The sequence below is a fragment of the Chelonia mydas genome, chromosome 5 (genome assembly GCF_015237465.2).
Source record: "Chelonia mydas isolate rCheMyd1 chromosome 5, rCheMyd1.pri.v2, whole genome shotgun sequence".
Taxonomy (NCBI): Eukaryota; Metazoa; Chordata; order Testudines; family Cheloniidae; genus Chelonia; species Chelonia mydas.
This window is the reverse complement of record NC_051245.2, coordinates 43,615,557-43,640,487: the sequence shown is the minus strand read 5'-3', so window position 1 is coordinate 43,640,487 and position 24,931 is coordinate 43,615,557. Positions and strand designations below refer to the sequence as shown.

Sequence of the window (24,931 nt, the reverse complement as noted above, 5' to 3'; positions counted from 1 at the left end):
GTTCCTCAGTAAAATCAGGGATAATACATCCATATTTCACAGAGGTATTGTGAGGATAAAGTCCATTAATGACTGTGAGGTGCTCAAATTGCAATGAGAACCATATAAATTCCTAGATAGAATAGTCTAATACTCTACTTTTTATTGGCCTCTGTGGCTTTGATTTCACATATCCATTTTAATAAAATTATGGGTGGTGTTTATGTACTTAGCATAGATACTACCCAAAACATGCTAAATGCATGATACATGGGCAAGGAAGAAGAAACAGTGATTACCCTGGTTCGTTTAAGTAGTACCAAATAAGGATTTATAATATCAAAGCCTCTCAAGAAATAGTCTGGTGGGCTTAGCATTCATTAGATAATTGTTTAAATGCTAAAACAACGACGAGTACTTGTGGCACCTTAGAGACTAACAAATTTATTCGGGCATAAGCTTTTGTGGGCTAAAATCCACTTCATCAGATGCATGGAGTGGAAAAAAACAATAGGCATCTGATGAAGTGGGTTTTAGCCCATGAAAGCTTAGAGACTAACAAGTTTATTTGCGCATAAGGTGCCACAAGTACTCCTTGTTGTTTTTGCTGATACAGACTAACATGCTGAAACCTATTTAAATGCTGTTATTCTATTTGGAACTGTGCAAGATAAATAAAAATAGACCCTGCCCTGAAGAGCTTACAGTATAAAAACAGAAACAGAATACAAGGAGCTCCTGGAAGCTAGAGGTGATTAGTTTATATTCATTCTCATCCCCAATTCACATACACAATGCGAGTGGAGAGGGCATTGACTGACATAGGTTAACATCTGTGGAATAAGCGAGTCTTGACGAGATATTTCAGTGGATCAATGTACATTCTACTGTTTGTGACAACATTTTTAGACCTATTTCTCTATAGTGTATTAGCCTGCTTAAATAACTAAGTTTCCACATTTCCCCCTCAATCTATCTATAAACACTGTGCTACTTTTATTCAGATACTTTTAATGCTACAAATGGAAGGACAATTTTTCTTTCACATCCCCACACAAATAAGCAATGGACCAAATTCACCCCAGTGTAACTTTAATGAAGCTAGACCAAGGATGAACATCACTTTGTGTCTGTCAGATTTCATAACTCCCCAGATTGGCTTCTCTGTTCTGAAAGCCTGTGCAAGGACACAAAATTATCTCATTTCCAAAATATGCACAGGCTTCTGCAGTGAAAGAGTGGGATGGAGTCCTTCTTAAATCTGGCCCTGATTAGTAATAATCATAACCTTCTATAATCTTGAGCAGTAAAAATTATAAGAGCACCTGTAAGAAGTGTGCTGAATTTATGAATTGTATCTTAACAAGAATTTCATTCTCTATCAAAATTCTGGTAACAACCATTTCCTCCTGAAAGACTTGTCCTCCCACTAGTGAGTCTCAGCCAGCCAGTCTCCTAACTCCACACAACAGCTCAGAATATGGAGCTGTTGCTCACTGTTGCTCATGAGGCTGCGGAGGTGCCACTTGCAGATGCTGCTGTTGAGCTCTAAGTAGTGCAGCAAGGCTACTGGGGCCATCTGCCCCCAAATTCCTGGCCCCACGGAGAGGCTCAGTGTTCAGAGAGATATTTACCTGTTAAAATGCAAGCTGCTATTTTTTTTTTAGTAAGATGCATTCTAAATACAATATGAGTACCCGCTCCTGAAAACAGAGAATTGCAACATCATCATCATCATCGAGACAAAAACATTTACCAATGCTTCCACATTCTTGTGGAACACGTATAAAATGCGGTTTGTCTTTCTGCACTTTGTAAAACCTTGTCTGTCTATTTAGGCAGCATCTCTTACTTAGGTACAGTAACGGAGGGGAAAGAGGTTTAACCACATACACAATGGAAGGTGTACGACAATCTAAATATCAGAGTGGCTGCCGCTCCCCCATAATAAAAACAGAAATTCTAATTCTTTTTGAATGGTCCAACAAACTAAAAAAATTTCACTCCCTCCGTTAACCCAAAATATCCTGTGCCATTTCAGCTCCGTGTAAACACTTCTTGCAGAGTGCTATTAAAAGAAAGGCAAGACCAACATTAATTGCCGAATATGGCAGTTTCACTGACTGCTGCTTTGAAGTTCCATCTCACTGAACAGTTTCCCTTACTCTGTCTTTCCAGCCAACCATCAAACATTCATCTTCCTTGTGCCATGTACCAAATGAGACCTCTGGGAGTAAGATGTGAACAACCAGGAGAAGGATATGAACAAGGACAAGCATTTGGCTTCATACAGTTCCATTTTGGAATGCCTTCATGAATTACCATTAATAAATGTATAAAGAACATCTTAACTGCTGATTTTTTAAAGATTTGTAAAGTGCTTATTGATCTGGAGATCTTCCATTTATTTGCATTCTATTACTTCTGAATTACCTCTTATTTTAATTTATTCTTTTGATTAAAATATAAAAATGGCTATGATCTTAGAGTGATACTATAGCAATTAAATTTACAATCAGTAAAAATATCATCCAGCAGTCTAATCAAGTAAAAAGCAAATATTCCAGTCACCAAACAGCAGCAAAACTCCATCCCAAACAAAGCCTCATACCCTTTGTTCTCATCAAAAGCCCTAAAAAATTTAAAAAGGGAAAGAGGGGTTTTTTTTTGTTTTTTTTTAATACTGTGTGACCAGCCAACCAAGCTTTAAAAAATGATAGCTAGCTTTCTTATCTGCTAACCAAAAAAATAATCCCTAAACAAAACAGAATAAAAAGAATTCAACAAATCAGTTAATATATTCTATGAATTTATGACACTGAAAAATTTTTAAAAATCCAATAAATATTTCCTAAAATAAATTATATTAATTGTTGCAGCACTTGGGTTAAGGTACAATGGAGAAGTTTGCAGATGAAATGAAGTGGAGCATACATAGCTTATCCCTCTTCCTACAGAGCACTCCCATGGCAAGCCAGCAAATATTCAAAATGATATCTGCACAGAACTACAAGGAGTAACGTTAGTTTCCCCTTTGTTAGGAGGAAGAGAAGTTAAGTACACGGCTAGGGTTCCAGAGTGAGCCAAGTAGAGATGCCCCAGGACCTACAGAGATAAACAATATTTCCTCACAATCTTACAGCACCTGTATGGTTGGAAGACCTCATTTCCAGCCAACACTCAAAGCTCCCTCCTATCAAGATGGATAAAAATATAGGGTTTTTTTTTTAAACAAAAAAGAAAGAACATTTTTAAATTTTAAAAAAAGTTTTTTATTTTGTTATAAGAAGTTTTCTTTTTAAAAATAAACCTGTTTAAAATGAAATCTGAATTTAATACAAAATATATTAAGGCCTAAACTACTTATAATCTCTCAAAACATTTAAACAAAAAATAAAATATGCTGTATCCATAAGTCTCTATCAAAAACTGAATTAAAGGCTGCTTTTCTATATAAATAAAGAATCTGGGGAAAAACATCTAAGTTTTCAGGTCAAGCTTTATAAATATGGCACAAGATGTCAAGTGCTGTATTAAGGGCTTGATACTGAGGGGGATCCCAGGTCTGTGCTATTGGGTGCAAGAGACTGGCGACGTTATGACAAGCCTTGGGTCCCAACCTCTAACTCTCATGTGATCCCCTCAGGTTCATCCACAGAGCTCACCTGGGTGATTTCAGACTCCTATTTTATAGCTTCTCCCTACCTGAGCTCTGATTGGCTCAATTCTCAAAAAACTATAAATATTTATGACTCCATTCACGATGGAAACTTATTCTTCGGCTCATGGAAAAACACTGATCTGCCCAGTAACTAACTGCCAGAACTTGCTTCTTCATGGTTCTGGGCACTTCAGGTAAATGGCCTTGCTCTGTCTCCTTGCATGTGTGCGCACGCGCGCACACACACACACACACACACAGAGAAATCCAATAATTTCTCAACTGTCTCCCTCTGTCCATAAACAAATAAAATACTGCAGCGTAAAAGGCGTGTGGGTTACATGAACAAAAGGCTTGGATTGTTAGTTCTTTTGTTTTTCTGGGAGTGGAGGAGTTGTGTAACCAGAAAGGCGCAACACTGGTGTCAAAGCAGGTCACTGTGGAAAGAAGGGACAGAGTGTAGCCTCTAGTGCTGATTTCAACACCTGAGATTTGGAGGAAAAAATATTGCCATGGCTGCAGGTCATAAAAAAAGACCATATTTGGGAATACTTTCATGAAATTCCTGTATCCCTGGCTACAAGAGGAACATGTGCCAAATGTAAACAGTGCAACAGAGATACAAGGCCTGGATGTCAGAATGAAACAGCATTAAGAAAAATGCTTCTCAGAAGGCAACAACTTTGAAGATGATGATGCAGACATGTCTGAACAATCTGGATCAACTGGATAGTCAAGTTATTTTTGAACCATTCTTCTTTTGAACTATCCTTTCTAACAATGCTATTAAATGGTAATTTAGATCATCATCAAATTTGTGTTTTCCACAGATGCTTATAAATTTCAAAATATTTGCATCCAAAATATAATTGGTATGTTAGTTTCTTGAGGGAGTATTTATCTGTTACTACTGGATTTATTAAATGATTTTTTTAATCGCTCAATACAATCAAACAAACATTCTACATGAAGGTTTCCTGTTTAAAAGTTTTAAGTAGGCATTTCTGAATTTTAACACATGAGGTTTTTCCCCCCAAGTTGTTTGGTATGTTGCTAGAGATAAGGGTTTAAATAGATTTAGATAATCCTTATAATTTATTATTTTCCCTATAAAACTGGGTTTAGAATAATTATATCATTTAAACAGTGGTACAAACAGCTCCACTAGGAAGGATCTGTCATTTACTCAGTGCACTGATTTAAAGAGAGATTGTAATACTCAGTGAGTGAGAGACCTTTTTACCATTTTTCTTTCAGGGATGTTCAGATGTACATTCATCATCTGCAAGGTCTAGAACTTTAGTCATCTGCTGCTGTGACCAGAAGTTCTGCAACTAAATAAATATATATCAAACAGTAAATTACCTGCACCCTCCCCTACTTTCTTCATCATCCAGTAAAACCATGAATGAGTTCGTAATTAGGACCAGCAAACTCCAACAAGACTGAATAGCTGAAAAGATTGCTTAGCTTATTTATGCAACCAATTCTCCCTTCACCTTGCTCAGAACAAACATTTCATTGATATGGTTCAGTCATTACAAACAGACATTGCTGGAAGGTTGCCAGATACAGCATATGAGAAGGAAGTTGAACAGGGTGCAAAAAACACGGATGGGAAATTTGTTAATCTGAGTCTTGATGTGTGGTGCAATGTAGATACTGATCCAGTAATACGTGCTTGAGTGACAACAATGGGGGGGGCGGGGGGGGAGGAGGGCTTACAGAAACAATCGATACATCAGGAAATGCTCATAATGCAGAATACTTAAAAGTAGCAGCAGTAAACGCTGTAACAACTGTGAACAAAAATTAACCCACATATGTAGCATTGTCCCAAACAATGCTACAAATGTCGCAAAGTTGAGAAGAAATCTTAGAACAAGATAATGAAGGGAACCTGAAACTTTTAACATATGGGCACAGTGCTCATTTGATGCACATTTTAGCCAACGGTTTAGGTACAATTCCAGGAATAAAGGAAAGTGTTAAAACTGCATAATACTTCTGTACCAACCACTTTGTTTCAGCTTCACCGAAGAGAGCAGGAGGATTTCAAACTAATTCTCCCCCAAGATGTATAATGAAATTCAGTGGTTGGCTGTTCTGAGCTATTTATTAAGAAGCATTCTGATGACAATTTGTGAAGAAAATTGTGACAAAATAGATGGAACTATCACAGCCAAAGCAGTCAATATTAAAGATATGCTGAATATACTGAAATCTATTTCCATAGCCTTGGACAAACTGTAGCAAGATTGCTGCTGTGTTGCTGATGCTGGTGAAATTTGGAAGGAACTTCAAGAGACACTGAAGAAAGAAATACCCAACAACAAAGTTAAATTGCAGGCAGTAAAGAAGCATATGGATCAAGCACTTACTCAACCTCATTTTTCTTGCCACTACTCTCAACCTAAAATACCAGCGTAGATGCCTAAATGCTGAGAATGCAACTGTTGTAACACAGGCATCCAATAATCACGAAAGCATACCAACTATAAGTTTCAGGACTCAAGGTGAACCATTCAAGCAGTACACGTTTGCGGATGATGTTTTAAAGAAAGTCATACCACTGAACTGGAGGAAGTCACTAACCAAGACCTGAAACCAGAGTTGTCGAAGTGCTAAACCAGCTTTTGAAAGCAGTAGTACACTTTCTGTGCCTGCTGAAGAGATTTTCTTCATTTGGACTAATTCAAAGTTGAGAAATCAATTGGGAGGTTTTTTGTTTGTTTGTTTTTTAAAAAAGGAAAACTTGTTTCTCTTGCAGTCTATGAATAAAATCTAGGAGGGGGTGATATTTACTAGTTTTAAAAGTCTGAAGGATAGCCTAAAGTAACTTAGCAAATTGTCTCATTGTCAAGAGACTTAGACAAGTAGAAACTTAAGCTCCAGTCACTTTCACCTTAGCATATCTGAAAATTTTCCCAGACTGAACTGAAATAATCAGTTTAATTCATTGACTACAGTTAATCCCTTTGTTCCTTTTATAAATCATTTAATTGTAAATGTGAAACATGTTTTGAGAAAAGTTTATGCATCCAAAACATGTAAGGTTGTTTTGTTTAATAAAACCAAATTCTATACGCTGTTGTGTGTTTAATTCCAGTTTCTATCCTATTGCAGCTTGACACAAATCATGAGCAAAAAGTTAAATATATCATTCACCATCTTCTAACATATTAAAAAAGTATTAACAAAATCTGAAAATATTAAGCTATGCAATTGCTTAAATAAACGTTTATTGGTATAGTGTACCCTCCTAAGCAGTGAAAAGTTATACCAAAACTAGTGTAAAGGCTCTATTTAGTTATAAATCAACATGTTTTAATGGTTATATCAGCTAATGAGAATATATCTTTCTTTAGAAAATAAATACAAATCGAAGAGTTGATTAAAATCTAGGCTTTCTACTTGGTGATTTAAATCACCTTGATTTAAGTCAATCCACCCTTCCTCCTGTCTAGTGGGAAAGCATGTCCAAATGATCTCATGGAGTCTCTACTGTTTTCATGTCAGGGGAGAACATGATCTTAAGTTTTTACTGCTGCTCAGCAGCCTACCTCTTATTCACCCCAAGACATCAATCAGGTTACACAACCTGCAATTGCCAAAAACAGGCAGAAAGCAGCACTTTATGCATGCCCTAATACTTAAATCTCTCCTATTCCCCAGTTTAACGGATGGGTTGTGGTGGTAAGGTAGAGTACCTGTGATTTACTAGACAAAAGCTACAGTTAGCAGTGTAGACATTTATTTTTCCATACACCTAAGTGGACATTTCCCCCCCCAGTATCTTTAATTTTAAAAATCAGAACATTTAACCACCATATCAGAGACACTTTATATACTGATGCAAAAACTACATGAAATATTGTCTGGAACCAACTTATTTTGTGACCAGAAGTTTGATCTGATAAAACAACCTCCCCACCATAATTATTTCCTTCAGACATCAGAAAAGAGTCCCTGCATACAGTAAGAGCACAGAGAAAGAGCTGATTAAAGCCCTGTGTACTCTATTGAAAGCTTCACCTAAATCCTGCAGCTCCTGTACTATCAGACTGGAAATTCTACAGTAAAAGAAAGGATTTTAATAAACTAAATACAAAAATGAATATAGTACAGTAGCCCTTCTCTTGTTTGATATTACTCAATTCTACGTTGTCTCCATATTTGCAGTTTTTGATATGCTGTGGATGTTTATACTGACAACTCCTAACTGCATCATAGAAGTTAACAAGATCCAAGCTTGAGGTTTTGGCAATGGGGTAGAGGACAATTCAAGTGTTTGGTACCTGAGGACAAGGAGAAGGCAGTTAAGATCATGGAACAGGCACATTTTAGCAGAAATATTCGCTTAATCAGCAGTCAAGTAGTAAAGGTTGATGTTTTAAAAATCATTAACTTTGGAGAAAATCACATCCAAGAGTCATTTTTCAGGCTAAGACTCAGGAAGTAACACTGAATCAATTTACACCCTGTTCAGGGTTTTCTTTGCATGCACAAAGGTTATTTTGTTTTGAGGAAAGTTGAGATTCTGGAGCAACGGATGGATTCTACAATGAATTCTTCCACAAAGGAATGAAGCAATCTGAGTCTCTGGTCATAATACAGAAGCAACAGAAGATTCACCTGGCTATGACGTAGCTGTGGTGATACGTACAATAGACTTCCATCTTGAACAGTCCTTTGAAAGTCATCTCTTTTTTTTGGAAAAAATAAGTGTGGGAGGATTTTGGTTTTTTAAATCCCCCCAAAATTGCATCTTCCAACCTCAATTTGTGGTTGGCCTTGTGCTCTACTTCCTTCAACCTCACCTCTATAACCCTTCTGTAAATGTATACCTTTTTTTGCACGTTGAACTCAATCCTACAGACAAGACTAATCCGACATGTGACTTTGGATACAGAACATCCTGCTGTCAGCTGACTACCCAGATAAAAACTGTTCACCCATTCAATGGCACTGCCATCTACAGACAGCATCTGCAGATCATTCATTTCCATTTAATAGGAGGCACAAATAGCATTCGTTTTACACTATTGATCTTAAGTCCCATAGATTCTATAGGTTTTCACAGCTGTTCCACCACTAGCTGTAATTGGTCAATAGTCTCTCCCAGTAAGGCAATATCAGCTGCATACCCAAGATCCTCTAAAAATGAATCTTTAGATTTCACACCTCTTACTACTTTGGCCTCAGTCAGCTTTGTCATCTGGTTGTCTATTATAACATTAAATAGCATAGGTGAGAGAATGCATTCCTGCTGTATTCCTGAGTCTATTGAAAACCAGTCTAATACAACTGTTGACCCTCACACAGCTAAGTGTTCCGCAGTACAGTTCCTCTACTAAGCACACTAAGCCCTCAGGCACACCATACTGATGCAGCAATATCCACAGTGCTGATCAATACAATGAGTCAAAAGCAGCTGCAAACATCTATAAACACAAAGTAAGCTTCTTATTGTCACTCTGGTGTGGTCAGAATGAGTCACCTGGAATTTATCTGCTATATTTCAGTAGCAAAAGTAAGTTTTCATAAATTGGCACTAACTCTATGGTCATTCTCCTTCAACATATTTTCCACATCAACTTTAAACTCCTTGTCCTTGCCTTCAAGGCTCAGCCCCTGCCTCATCTCCGCCTTAATTTATTACCACTCTTCTCTTTACCCAATGAATAAATTCTGCCTTATCTTTCCTCTTCACCTCTACTCACTCTTATTTGTGTGCATTCTTTCAATGCTATGTATCAAACTCCCTTCTTATCCCAGTGTATTAAGCACCCACCTGTCTTCTTTCAATTCCATCCCAAACACTCGTTTAGCATAAAAGCACTAACCTACATTAATAAAAATGCTTTTAAATTGCAAAGTTAAAAGTTTAAAGATAACTGTCCTTTATGATGATGTTCTCATGATGTATTCTAGGTCTATCTATTTAGACTGTAAGCTCATTGGGATGGGGAAGTATCTTCATCAGCACTGAGTACGGTGTTGGTGGTTAGAGTGACAAATAGTAAGAGGGGCTAAAATGGATAAATACCCATTGTCTCCATCATCAATTTCCAAACAGTTCACATTTTCTTCCAGGCTGCTTTAGAAGCATGCTAAGTTTTCAAAGGAATTGCTGATCCAGATCATAAGATCAGCCAATAACTATTTCATGCTACATGGGGAATTGGATGAGCGTCTTTAAAAAAGGTAAATTAATTCATCTTACAGTAATAAGTATCAAATCAATTACACTCATTTTTAATAAGCACTACATATAGTACTTCAGGGCTATCTGCCATCACTGATCTGGAAAGTTACTCCTTTTCCTTATGTCTGACAACATACTGCATGATAAAGACTGTTACATTATGAGAAGCTGTGGCCCTTGATCTATAATAAAACATTGAAGTAGTATTTGTCCATTACAGCTGTTGCTCTGGGTACACTGTTCATTCACAGAGAGCAATATCTGCTGTTGGTGGGGCAGATTCAGTGTACAGTTATGGAACTATTCTGTGACCAGATTCTCAACGATATAATGGACTTGGCTGAAGTGAATGACACAGAAGATTCAGATTTGAATCAAATGTTATACTTCTATTTTTGCAGGTTATGAACATGTCATCATGGAACTGCAGTTCCAACACCCCACATTATCAGGATAACACAAACTGTTAGATGGTTCAACCTAGATAGAAGTTATTTAACTTACAGATGGTATAATTAGAGAACAGATGTAATACAGAATGCTGGCCACTACCTAGGATTTTACCCAATTTTGGAACATCATGGTATCCAGAAACATGTGGTGCACATAGAAGTACTAATTCAAGTACTGTAGATTGCTTGATCATATGAACATCAAATTTATATACTCCAAAGTATCCAAAACATGAATGTATGAAAAACATACTATTTCAATAGAATTTATTAAGGTTCCAATTGATATGAATAGATCAGCAAGACCACACAAGGGTCAGCTATGAGGGTTACTTAGTATTTATTAAGTATATGCTCCTGGCACTAATTCAAAGACAATGGTTAGGGCCCTACAAAATTCATGGTCCACTTTGGTCAATTTCATGGTAATATGATTTTTTTTAATCGTAAATTTCATGATTTCAGCTATTTAAATCTGAAATTTCATGGTATTGTAATTGTAGGGATCCTGACCCAAAAAGGTGGGGTGTGTGTGTGTTTGGGGAGGGGCAGTTGCAAGATTATTGTAGGGGGGCTTACAGTACTGCTACCCTTCTGCACTGCTTCTGGCGGCGACGCTGCCTTCAGAACTGGGCAGCTGGAGAGTGGTGGCTGCAGGCCAGGAGCCCAGCTCTGAAGCCAGAACCACCGCCAGCAGCAGCGCAGAAGTAAAGGATGGCATGGTCTAGTATTGCCATGCTTATTTCTGTCCTGCTGCCTTCAAAGCTGGGCCCTCAGTCAGCAGATGCCACTCTCCAGCCACCAAGCTCTGAAGGCAGCAGTGCAGAAGTAAGGGTGGCATGGTATGGTATTGCCATCCTTACTTCTGTGTTGCTGCTGGCTGGGCACTGCCTTCAGAGCTGGGTACCTAGCCAACAGCCGCTGCTCTCTGACCACCCAGCTCTGAAGGCAGCAGAGAACGGTGGCAATACCGTGACCCCCCTAAAATAACCTTGCAACACCACTTTCCCCGCAATCCCCTCTTAGGGCAGGACCCCCCGTTTGAGAAACACTGGTCTCCCCCATGAAATATGTATAGTATATGGTAAAAGCACACAAAAGACCAGATTTCATGGATGGAGACCAAATTTCATGGTCTGTGATGCGTTTTTCATGGCTGCGAATTTGGTTGGGCCCTAACAATGGTGTATCAACCTTGTGATGCCCAAGATTCTCTGAGAACTGTAAAGATCTGCTATAAGAGAGTTAGTCATTGATATATCCTCAGAACTGAAAAATAAAAAATAGTTTAAATTATTTGAAGCAACAGCCAAGCAGTAATACTAACCTTAAGAAGCTGGATGGGAGCGTGAAAATAATTTAATGGAATGCAGCCAGCCTCTTTGCACTAGAATAAAGTTTTATAGTACCATATAATCACCACCTGGTCTCCAAAAGCAGCTAACCAATCATCCCTTATCTTCCAAAGTGAATCCTTAACAGGTGATGAAACTAACATTAAATTTGTGTATCTGTAGCATCAGGAGTGCCTCCTCTGGGTCTGTCATCACCCCCCCGCCCCCCCGTAAAAAAAATCTGGGTAAATGCTGATCAGGCATCTGCTCTCAATTCCACAGGAGACAGAGAGATGTAGCCTAGTGATGAGTGCAGAGGGTTATGAAACAGGAATTCTCAAGTTCTATTCCTAGCTCCTACACAGATTCAAGCCATTTTTAAAGACATTGGCAGATAAATAGAGAAATTAAGTTGTATAATAAGTGAGAAGAGAAGCTTTCAGGTAATATTTGAAGTGAGTGCATCAATGACTGGGAGAGAATGAGGGATTCTACCACATGGCAGCAGCTGCAGCAGTGTAGGTTGTAGCACAGACAGCAGCCAGTGGGAAGCCTGGAGGAGGGGAGGGGGAACCAGGAAATAGACAAGTGAGAAGGAGAATAGTCAGATGAGATTCATAACATTTAGAACTGAATCCTAAAAAAGAAAAGAGCAAGGAGAGTTGCTGGAAAATAGCGATGTAGTCATGTGTCTTCCAGCGCGTGACAGCAGTAGCATTGTGGAGAGCATTGAGGATTTAGGGAGGCCACAGAAAAGAATGGCAATAATCAAAGGAGAAGATTATATGACAGAAAGTTTCATCACAGGCTGAGTCAAGGTAGTGGTATACATGGGAATTGTTGAGGAAGTACCAACAGCCATATTTTCAGGTCTAGGAGATGCCGGAGATAGAGTTTGAGGTCTAAGAGGACAACAAGACTACTGACAATAGAAGCAAATGGAAGGTGGTTTGAGGTCTTAATGGGAGAGCCATCAAGAGGGAAGAGCCTAGTTAGACCATCCAGTCCATCTCAATTTCAATCCAGGAGAGTTCTGTAGAGTACACTTTTAAATATTTATTCCAGCCTAGTTTTAAAACTTGCAAGCAATGGAGTTATATTTGAGGATATACTTTGTCTGTCCCAGAACCCATATTATTTCCATCTCCTTTTTCAGACACCATGCCCAGAAGTGAACAAAATATCCCAAGCGAGGGCATACCATTGACTTGGCATTATAACACTTATTTTCTATCAATCATTATGCATCTTCACGTTTGATTTACTTTTTTGACTACCACTGCATGCTGATGAGAAATTTTTATTGATAAGTCAACAACTATATCCATGTCTTTTTTCAGCTAATTTTGACACTAGTAGAGTTAATCCTTTCAAATAGCAATTTATCAACTCTGAATTTCATCTGCCATCATATTGCCCACTCACCTATTTCTGTTAGGGTCTTCTGAAATTCTCTCTAACATTAATCACCCTAGATATTTACGTGTCTTTTGCAAATGCGTACAATTAATGCATAACTGCCCTACTTTGACTTTAAAGAAAATAATTATTTTTTAAAAAAAAATCTCTTCAGAGTTAGTCCTCTGACAGTCTAGAAAACCAACTAGCACATATGCTGTATGTATGATTTGTTACTGTGAATTCCCTAACATTCACAAAGTTCAAAAGCATGATGACATTTCATTTTCAAAAATAGATGTCTTTTTGAACAGAACATTTACTAGCAACAAAATAAATGGCATAAAGAAAATAACGTATTTTGCAAATAAGTTTAAAGGTGATGTACAAGCAGAAGTTTGCAAATGTTAAGTTGAATATATGTTGAATGCCCCAAATGACAAAGGTAAACCTGAAGAAGAGCTCCGTGTATCTTGAAAACTTCTTTTCGTGAAAGACATCCAATAAAAAACATTACCTCACCCACCTTGTCTCTCTAGAAGTAAACGTTCACCATTAGAAGTAAATTGCAGCCAGAAGTGATAGGAGTTGTAGGGGACAACAGGTGGAGACATGCTGTCAGAATAACTTCGCTGTCAGAATAACTTCACTTCAGAATAAGTGATCATTACTAGTGATCTGGAGCATAGGTGTTACCCAGACCCCTGACTGCTCTTCTAAATAAATTTTCTGGACAGTATTTGGTGCTTTTCCCACCACACTTTTTCAGGCCTTTGACCAGATCAACCTATGCTATGCAACATACTCAGTCACTTCCATCCACCGGCTTCACTCTTTTTTTAAAGAAAAACAAATCAGCTAATTAGTACATATTTTATTTCAAATCGCTATCACACCAGCCTGCCTATCTAGATTTAACAACTTCCCCCACTAGCCAGTGAAAATTAACCTATTACGGCCACAAGCAGCAGAAGTGGAGTACAAACTGACCTATAAGACATATCTTCTAAGCCACAAAAGAAAGAATAAGAGCTTAATCATGTTCTCATTAGTATCTGCATCTACCTTGTCTGACATGCTACCCATTCCTCAAATTTTGGAAGTGCTACTTCACTTGCTTGTTTTCCTTCCATAAGCTTAGATAAAAGGTGTCTCCTTGCAGCTGAATCTAATGCTCAAGCTCTACACTAAACCCTTAAGAAATCCATTGATGTACTGGTTAAAATGTTTGTAATAGCTTAACCCTCACCTTTTAATTTAACAAGTTAAATAACTTGAGTGTTTTGAACTGGATGAGTGCTTACAAAGCTAAATGGCTACAAATGGGGGTCTTAACATTGTGGACAATGTTTCAAAAGATCCCTCTCAGAGCTATGTTCATGTTTTTTCTTCAAATTCCTGCAACAAAACGAACACATTGGGTGGAAGGTTTGGCTTCCTACGTCCAGCTGGCTACTCAGCTACTCTTCATTCCCCTCTCCATGCCAAACAAACAACTATGCCACAGGAAAACTCGTACTTGGGCTTTTGTTTGTATCTTCCTCCTCTCTGGTCTCCTTGCTCAATCTCCTCCAGTCCCTCCAAGATACCATGCCTAAAATAGATTCTCCTAACCCCTACCCAGTTACTCTCTCCACTGAAAACATCCATGAGCTGTCTCACCTTCATCAAGTTCTGATTTCTCCTACTGTCCTTCAAGATTCTACATGTGCTACCCATGCTTATTTCTTTCTACTCCCATTTTTTCTCCACCCAGATCTCCTTCCTCACCTCTTCCTTTGCATTTCCCATTCATCTCTGGACAGTACTTTATACATGTTGCTATCACATGTAAATTCCTTTCTGGCCCTGCTGAACACGGGAATCACCTTCTTCATTCAAATCCCTTTCTTAAATTCAATATTTCCATGAAGCATCAAGTGTTAATCCACTCAAAAACAGACAGTACTGATATACACCCATATGTAACATTTACTACTCTAAGACCCATTCTCCCAGTCATTCAATGCATTTTGTATCTGGATTTTGTAGGTTGCAAATTCTTTGGGGCAGGGACAGGATCATCAGGCATGTTTTGTACAGTGATAAGGATACTGTCAGTAGTCCAGTTAAATATTTGAGAAAATAAATATTCAAAAGAGAAGAATGGAAAACAAAAAAAAGTTGAACCAACGTAGGTTAGTTTTGTAAACAATTCAGAGTATGCATCAGTGGGTACTGGAAATTAGAAGTCCATAACTCATATGAAAGTATAGATGGTACAATGGCTTGTTTGAAAGTCAGTAGGCTAAATAACTGCTAAGGCCCCAAATTACTTATGTAACTAGAATGCTGGTAAAAAGCCACCTTCAACTACCAGCCATTATTTCTTAGTTTCCTTCACTGATTACATTTGTGTATACACAAACCAATGGCTATTCTTTTACTCAGCAAGTTTCTAGTAAGAGACACAATTCATTTTACATTGTCTTACTATTTTCAGTTTTCAATATGCTAATAATTTTTGTTTTGATAATTCCTGGCTGCATCTCAAGACTTCGGTAACACTGGAGGTTTTCACAGCTGGGTAAGAGAGAGCAAAGCCTTTTGGCACCTGAGAGGCATGGGCCACATGGTTGGCAGCTAGAAATGGTGGGATAGACATTTCAGCTGAATACTTCATTGCTAAAAATAAATCAAATATTTACCTTTCAGACTTAAGAACTCACTGAGTTCACACTTCTCCGAGCTATATTTAGGCTAATGTAGATTTGAGACTTTTCACCCTAACTTACACTAGTCACATCCACAGTGTCTTTGCAACCATATGGATGAGAAGCATTTTTTAAAACCAAAAACAAATTCAAGAACTTAACTTTTGGGAATGGGTCGTTTCCATAAACAAGGAACACAAGAGGACCTACTTATACTTAGGTTTATGTTGTCAACAAGGTACTTTTAGAGAATCATGAAAGGGTACTTGTCCTAATACAGAGACCAACCCAGCCCTCCAGATGGTCACAGAAAACTCTCCTAGATTAAATCCTATGACTCATGCCCAGAGAAGATGGGGAGAACAGGGCCAATGTCTGTGAGGACACAGCCTTGGCTCCTGCACCCAGAGCTGGCCAGGCACCATGATGGGGTGCAGGACTTACTCTATGAGGTAGTAAATTAAAGTGTGTGTATTTGGGAGGTGGAGGGGGTTAAAGGGTAGAAAAGAAACCAGAGAGGAACTGTGAATTTGAATCACAATTTCTCTTAGAGCTGCTTAGCTACCAGCCATCCTTTCAAGCCAGCCAAGCCCAAAGGTGCAAACTAGTTGACTTCATACTTGTCGGTGACAACCAGTATAAGATATTAGAAATATAGGTTTACCCTGTTTTTTCAAGTGAAAGCATCAGTCAGTTGCACTTGGAATGAGAGCAGCTGGATGCTTGAACAGTGTCTTTCTGGATTGGTGTTATTGTTTTTGTAGTAGTAATGACTGCTGTCACCAGCATTATATTTGACAGCAGAACAAAGATATCAATCACAGTACACTTCGGTGTCATGCCAGCAGTGTGTGTTTGATTTCTAACCCTGCTGTTTAATTCCTTGGAACTGCAATGTATTCCATGCTCCTCCTTCCCAGAAACTAGTAACCTGCACTATTACCACTCCCATTGTTAATTTTGTCTGACCCCCAAACCGTGCAAAGTTAGATGCGTTAGGCTGCTATCTGTAATTTTAGTCCTCGGACCCCATTCTAATAGTGCCTTACATGGTTCTTTCATGATCATTGCACTTAGTCATCCTTTTTCATTGAATCCTATAAGAGACTGTATTACAGACATTTGTAAGAAATCAACATTTGAGAGATGTTAAATCTTGTTAAAAAGTCAGGAAATTCAGATTAAAGGTTCCAATAGCAGCCTTAATTCTACCCCCTTAAAGGCATATTCACCTAGAAGTAAAGATCCTACTAATGATGGCACACTATTTGAAACCCCTCAAAATTAAAGCCTTTTACAGGACCATGCTTTCAAATTAAAAATCTGTCCACACAGAGATAAATTCCTACCTACCATTATAGCCTTAACTCAAAGCTTCCCAATTTGTATAGTTTTTTTGGTGCTTGGCAGCTCTGTCATCACACCCTTCTGTTTGTGCCCTTCATGGAGGTAAAGATTGCGTCAGTATCATATCACAGAGTTAAAGAAAAAAAATACATATACCTTCACCCTACCACCAAGACAATGAACCCCCACACATAACAGACTGGAAACTAGAGCTAGGAGCCTGAAACCCAAGCTGCAAGCTGAAGAATAACAGCTCCAGTTTCAGTTTGTTGGTTTTGTCAGTTTATTCATTCCTTCAACATCATCTGAACCAGATATTCCTGATCTTTGAGGGAAGGAGAGAGAAAGAAAAAAAAAATTTTTCTTGAAAGAGGAAGAAATATATAGTGAAGCACAAACACCTGCTTTTGCAGTTCACTTCAAGTATCATCCTAATTCTCCACTAGTTGCTGCTAATTCAATCACATCTTTCATTATATGAAACATGAAATCTGTAAACAAACATGTCCTTTAGATTAAAATAAAATAATAAATAATAATAATAATAATACCTGATCAACAGAAACTGTCTTATCTACTTACATATTTCAAAACTTCTTTACATATACACAATTTGAGATATACTGGAAGTTATAGCTACAAGATTAATATTTCATCAAGGTGATCTGGACAGTTATTTTATACAGATATCTGTAATCCAGTTTTACAAACACTGGAACAATACTTTTTTCTCCCTATGCATTAGTGTACCGTGGAGGTAGATAAGCAACATTTCTGACTTAAAAAAAAAAAAAATTAGCCATACAGTTCAACATTAAGTTGCAGTGCTGAACAGAGGTGACAAATAAGAGTGAAGCAGATAATTTTTGATGGACCAATTATTATAAGAAGAAATTTTTATTTTTAGTGTGTAACTTGCTGTGCTTGCCTGTATATTACTTCTTGTCCTGGCCCCTGTGCATGTGCATAGACTGCAGACACCCACAGATGGCATAAGAACATAAGAAAAGCCATACTGGGTCAGACTAAAGGTCCATCTAACCCAGTATCCTGTCTTCTGACAGTGGCTAATGCCAGGTGCTTCAGAGGGAATGAACAGAACAGATAATCATCAAGTGATCCATCCCCCGTCACCCTCTCCTGGCTTCTGGCAAATAGAGGCTAGGGACACCCAACCTGGGCTGCTAGGCCATTTAACTGCTATGTAGATGTTCCAGGTCAGGCTGGAGCCCAGGATCTAGGACCCTGCAAAGTGGGAGGGTCCCAGAGCTTGGGCTACAGCCGGAGCCAGAACATCTCCACAGCAATTTAACAGCCCTGCAAGCCTGAGTCAGCTGGCACTGGCCAGCCGTAGGTTTTTAATTGCAGTGTAGACATACCCTATGACTCTTGAGTTTTTATTTATTAAAAAGAACATTTAGCCAGTAGTGATGCACTCTGCTTCTAATACAAGTGACCAACATTACACTAAGCAGTCATGCTGTTATGTTTTCATCCTTTAAGTGGATTGTATATTAAAGCTATTCATAAGAACCTGTGGTAATTCCATTATCATTTGCAAGCCATAAAAAGACACACTCAGCAGCCCGCTAATCTATTTTGAAATGACACGTTAACCAAGAGATATGCAATGCAGCAGTGTCTGTAGCTTTAGCCACATCCATTTATTATGTATTTGAAAGACATCCCAAGAATAAAACCACTCGCAAAATAATCCTCTGGTATCCGCCATGTTTGTCTTGAGACATTAAGGGTGAGATCCTGGGCACACTGAAGCGACAGGGAGTTTTGCTACTGACTTTAGCAGAGCTAGGATTTCACCCTGAGGTACAGTTTTCGTCCTGATCTAGCTATACTGGTTTACCAAAAAAAGGTAATTAATTGGTGCAACCCTTAGTGGATAGAGTTATACCAATATGAAACCACATACATACTGTGGGGGCAGGTCATACCAATTTCACTATATTTGTCTCTAAACTAACAAACAGTTGTGAGTACAAAAGTTTTAAGGGGGTGGTCTAACGTGTCTGACAAATCTATAACATGCTCAAGTTTGATTAGGGAGCAGGATTGGGATAGAAAGGTGTTTTCAGCCCAATCTACTCCATGCCTATGTGCTGAAAGGCTGCAAGAGCAGTTTTAATCTTCTGATGCCTGTTTCAAGGCCATAAAAAACACATGCTTTAAGTGTGTGGAGTTCCCGACAATGTTACTTCCTCGGGTAGTAGTCTATGAACTATTTAATATTAAGAACAAACACAAACTGGATTCTTTCTAGACATTTATACCTCACTCATCTAGTACATACACTTTGTTGAGTGACATGGGTACATCTGTAACAAAAGTTCTTCTTATTTGTTACTACTCTCCACCCCTGCCAGAGGAATGGGTGTAATTTTTTTGGTGTTAAAAAAGTGTTTAAGTGGAAAAGCAGTAGCAGTGAAAAATCTTTTTGTCCTGAAAGTGCCACCGTCTGTGGCTTTTGTGGAAGGGAGTTTCAAGATCACGAATGCATTACCAAAAAGCTCTTCCCTCATACTTATAAGGAATATTTCCAACTTCTGTAGGAGATCACTACTGTTGATAAAAAGCTGGTTCCTGGGTGGCTTGAAAAAACATCAGGATAAGAATCTTTAAATTTGATGTGGTGTTCAACAGGGGACATCACATCCTAGCTGGCTGTTTAGTATAAGGTCCAGTTTGTGGTGTATGAAGGCTTCTGGTATTGTCAAATATTGTTTAATACTCAGTTAATGTAGTCTGCAAGAAGAAATAGTCTGCTATTTATATCCCTGAAATGCTTTTTAAAAAAAAAAAAGAAAGAAGGTGAAAATGACAACATTTCTCCTCTCTCCTGTTTTATAAATCCCTCAGATGAATATTTAAGTTGTATAGCATGTATTTCTATGCTGTAAGCCCAAACAAAATGGTTCATCACAATTCAGTGTAGCTTTTACAACACCAATTGTAAGTTTCCCTTTAAATCTAGGGTTTGTTTGGGGGCAGGGGTTGGGAGGGGTCAGAGGGATTGATTGAGGCTACGTCTACACTGGCAATGGAATGACAAAACTTTTGTCTTTCAGAGGTGTTAAACCCCACTCCGCACCCCGAAAAACAAAAGTTTTGCTGCAACAAGCACCACTGTGAACAGCACGTTGTTGGCTGGAGCGCTCTCCTGCCGACAACGCAAACGCTGCTTGTTGGTGGTGGAAGTTTTTTGTCAGCAGGAGAGCTGACAACAGCGGCTACACTGTACAACTTTTAGCGGCACAGCTGTAGCGACACAGCCGTGTCGGTAAAAGCTGTGTCGTGTAGACATAGCCTAAGTGTAACAACTTCCCTCTAAGAGTTTTTCCCAAAGTGCATTAAGCTACTATGCACTAAGACATTCTTAGTGAGCAGTAAGAGTGTCCACATGGGGAGTTATTGCACACTAGCTACTCCACACTAACTGCTGCAGGTTCTCCCTCCTTCCCTCTCCCTCCCCCTGTAGCTAAGCCCTTGGTAAACTCTCTCTGAGACAGAGTCCCACACAATTAAAGAAAAATCCACTTTTTAAGAAGATTTAAAGAGACTCTGTGTGTGTGTGTGTATTTGCTAAAAATTGGAGTGTTATCTAGATGCCTGAGACTCAGAGAACAAGTGTAGAGGAGTCAAAACTAGGGTACTCAATCAACTAGAAATATGCATTCTGCCAGGTGTCTTAAAAGAGCCCAGGCATGCACTATTTCAAATACTCATGCGGAACTTCTGTGTAAGTTAAGTGAATAGTATCTGTGGAATAACTACACACATACTATTTTCTACAACATTTCCCAGATGATGAGAAAGGCTTGCTATCCTGACTGTGCAACATCCCAGGAATTTTTTATAAGTGTAGGTGCATGCAAAAACCTTTACACCTGAGGACTAGAGGCTGACAAATGTCATAACTATTATTAGAGAAAAAAAGAAAGCAAAGATAGGAATTACTGTAATTTTTTGATCATTCAGCAAGGGTAAATAAAAGGCAAATTGGTTGACAATTTCTTTGTATTTTCAAGAAATATTTGACAAAGTCCTGCAAAAAGGCTATTAAAGGAATTAATAATTTGCCAGGGGCCTGAAGGACGTTCACCAGCTCACCGCTGCGGCAACATGCTGGCTATCTAACTCAAGTATAAATTTGTTGTCATTGCTACCTACTCAAGCCATATGAAAGAAAGCGTTGCCAAACCTCCAGGATTGTCCTGGAGTCTCCCGGAATTAAAGATTCCTTCAGTCCAGGAATACGTCCAGCCAAAATTGGTAACCCTAACGAAAGAAGAAGATTATAGGGCAAAAGATAGTGTAGTAAACCAGGATCTTATGCAGGAAAGTACAAGTGTAGCTGTGATCATTTTTCACTTTGCAAGGTTAAGACTGTGCCCAAGTTTTTCACAGTAGAACTGATATTTAAATATATTTTTCAATTATCTTTAAAAAAGGGGTGAACAACAAATTGGCAGAACTTCTAGATGACAAAGTTGCCTTCACTAAGTTAAAATAAAGAAGGTGAACAGACAGCAAAACTGCAGGTGAAATTCTGTGTTAAACAATAAAAGGTAATACTCATGAGTAGTGCAAACTATTCCTTCTAATAGGACTTGGATTGAAATTACCTGTAGACACTCAGGAAACAGAGTATGACTGGAGATAGAGAAATTTGTATATAAGGAGAGACCAAGAAGATTGGAACTGTTCAGTGAGGAGATGAATAAGAGTGGGCATGATGAAAAGGTACAAAATAATGAATGTTACAGACAAAAGTAGATCATGCGTTTCTATTTACCTTCTCTTATATTACAAAAGCAAAGGGACATTCAATGACACTGAAATGCAACAAATTTAAGACTGAAAAAAAGGAATACTTTACACAGTGCATAGTTAATCTATTAGCTTCAGTATCTTGTAGCAATGAGTTCAAGAGTTTAGAAGGATAACACTTACAGTGCCAGTAAAAACATCCAGTTACATTAGAGATGACTAAAACAGCAAGCTTCTCTTTTGGACAGGTTACTCCATAATTGTCTATATGGGGTTTCTTGTGCTTCCCTCTGAAGCATCTGGTACTAAGCACTGAAATAGGTACACCATTGGTGTGCTCTGGTACCAATTTGTATGTTCATAGGCTGAGTGAGAGATGTGTAGAAAAACAGCACCTCTTAAGTATTAGATATGTTGATAAAATAGATGCACCCCTCCTGCCTAAATGTCTCACTGCTTCTATCAGAGTAGCCATGCACTCTTGTAACTTGACTCTAAAGGATTAAACTTCAAGAGCTTACAGTCACTCACTTTGCATGCCACTTTAATTTATTTTGAATAGAAGCTTGACGAAAAAGCCATGATCAAGATAACTTTAGAAACTGCAGTGTTACAGTTGCCATATCTTACATTCGAAAAAGCGTCTACACAAATGCCACAGGGTACCCTCTAACACAAAAAAGGACTTCAGTCCCATGAAGGGGATGGATACTTCATGCTATGTGGCTTTCACCATGAGCAAAATTACCCATTCTTTACAGTGGATTCAGCTGAATCTGCGCTAAACATGGTTCCCATGCACTCATTGTGAAACCTGTCAGGAACAGATAAGCGTAGACAAGGCTATACAGCAATAGTCTTAGCAATGGTTAATATCATCATTCCTGATCTGATTGTGCCCATTCCTTTACAAAGAAATCTGCAGAGAGAATAGTACATCTTCCGAGTTAATAAATTTCTCTACATTATCCAGCATGCACTTTCGCTGAAGAGTCATTCTTCAAATGAAGACCTGCTAGTGATTTTCTGCTGAAATTACTCAGTTAAGGGACCTATTCTCTGGGAAGCCATTTTTGTAGTCTCTCCTCTCTCTCTATACCCCAAAAGCCCCTCGTTTTATATATCTGCAAGAAGAGGTAATTTGCACTGGCTAATTAACCACAAATAACCAACACACCAGATCAACACACTTCAATTTCTCTGCAATGGTGAAATATTCAGTTTATACTGGCTAGCTTTTATTTTCAGAAATGATAAAGTTGTGAAGGGGTGAGGAACTCATTACTTCTTACTACAAAATAGTGAAAACCTAGATATTGGGCAGAACTTGTATATCCAGGTAGTATTAAGTATGTTCATATTTTTCACCGCTCTGTGAAGGACAAAATACATTTTTCATTCCTATGTGGCATAAGATCAACTAACCAAGTTCTTAGAAAAACTATTAAGAGCAGACTTTAGTAGTATTTTGAAAGTCTTCCAAAAGCAATAATTCCTACATCTGAATTAGTGCAGTTTTAAGGTCTGTACAACATTTATATTCTATGAAGACCCCACAATCATTTAGCCACTTGTATCACAAGGAGTACCTACATTACTGCTTGCTTGAATACATCTTCTATGTATGTAGCTTGCTGCAAATGAAAAGTGAGTTGGGTTGTTGTCTGCTGGGTGAGTGGAAAAAAAAAGAGAGAAAGTAAGAAAATAGCTAGCCTAAGAACAAGAGAGGTACACCACTGGGATCTAAAAGATTGTCAGTCTATTCATCCCATGCCTTATATATAGTCTACTCCAGAATGTAGTCAAAACTATGTAAAGCCCCCACAAGTAGCTGCTGAAAAAATTGGAGATTTAAAATGCCCATTTAAACTGTCCTTGAAGAGAAATGCACTTTTCACTTCCCACCTGGTGTACCAATTTCATGAGAACAAATCCTTATATGAATGAGGCACCGAAGGACCATAACTTGTCTTGAGTCACATTTCTGTCTGAAATGTTGGCCTTACTGTTGTATAAAGTTGGTATAATTAAAATATCAGAAAAAAAAAAGGAATTTTGGGGGTTTACTCGGTGCATCTTATAGCATTTTCTTTATAATCCACACTACTGTTTCCTGTGTATGGTTAATTAGCCAAATTTCCCCAACTGATGTTCCGTGCAAAGAAAAAGGAGAAAGCCATTAAAAAAAAAAAAAAAAAAAAAAAAAAAAGAGAGAGAGAGATCATATGTTTTTTCCATTATACTTGGTAGGGGCTGTCCAACCAAGTGTGCTGCTTGGGATGATTTCAAGACAGTTTATAAAAATTCCAGTTGGCCATGGGAAAAGATTTCCAAAATGGCTAAGTCACTTCAGAGTCTAAATGACTTAAAATTTACCCCATCTCTCTACTTCACAAGTTCTGATTAACACTGAATAACTAGTGTACAGTAGTTTTCCAATACAGAGAACATTCTATAAAAGTTGGGAAGACTACACATTAGATCTAATTTCTGTTCTGTAGGGAACCTGGAAGAGGAGCTAGAATAAATCTTTCCTTCCCTGGTACCTACTGTTAAGTTAATGTAACAAGCTATACTTTAAACTATGGTTCAACTCTGAAAGTGACTAATAATGTCATTGAAAGTTTTCATGTTTCTCCCATTCTGGGATCTGAAAGTCAAGCTGGGTTCTTTTCTTCTTGAGTGTCAGCACCAGAAAGAGAGAGTTCTGCAAACCAAGTTATGATCAATGAAACCTGCACAACTCTGCTGTCTTTGGTGGATTTGCCCAGGTTACTAAATGTAATTAAATAATTCTGAGGATGCCCAAATAATAGAATACAAATTGCTTTCTTAGCTCATCTGGCCCTGCAGAGCCAATAGGAGTAAAATGGTTTGTCACAATGCAAGTACGTATGACTAGAGTCACACAAAGAAATGATCAGTTCAGTAGTGAGATGCCATTTTCATTCACTTTTCAGAGTAGAAATTAAAAATGTAAACATGAAATAGATGTTATCCCAGTCTGGAAAGGGCAGAAACACCAATTTGCTGTTTTTCTAGCTATTGTTTCATGTCTTGTTGCTGAAATACTC

At 38.2% G+C, this 24,931-nt stretch overlaps 1 protein-coding gene across 1 annotated transcript in view; it reads right to left on the bottom strand.

Annotated features, from left to right (window-relative positions):
• Positions 1-24,931, bottom strand: part of HOMER1 (homer scaffold protein 1) — a 150,810-nt gene that overhangs the window by 121,973 nt on the left and 3,906 nt on the right. The gene's annotated exons all lie outside the window — the stretch shown is intronic.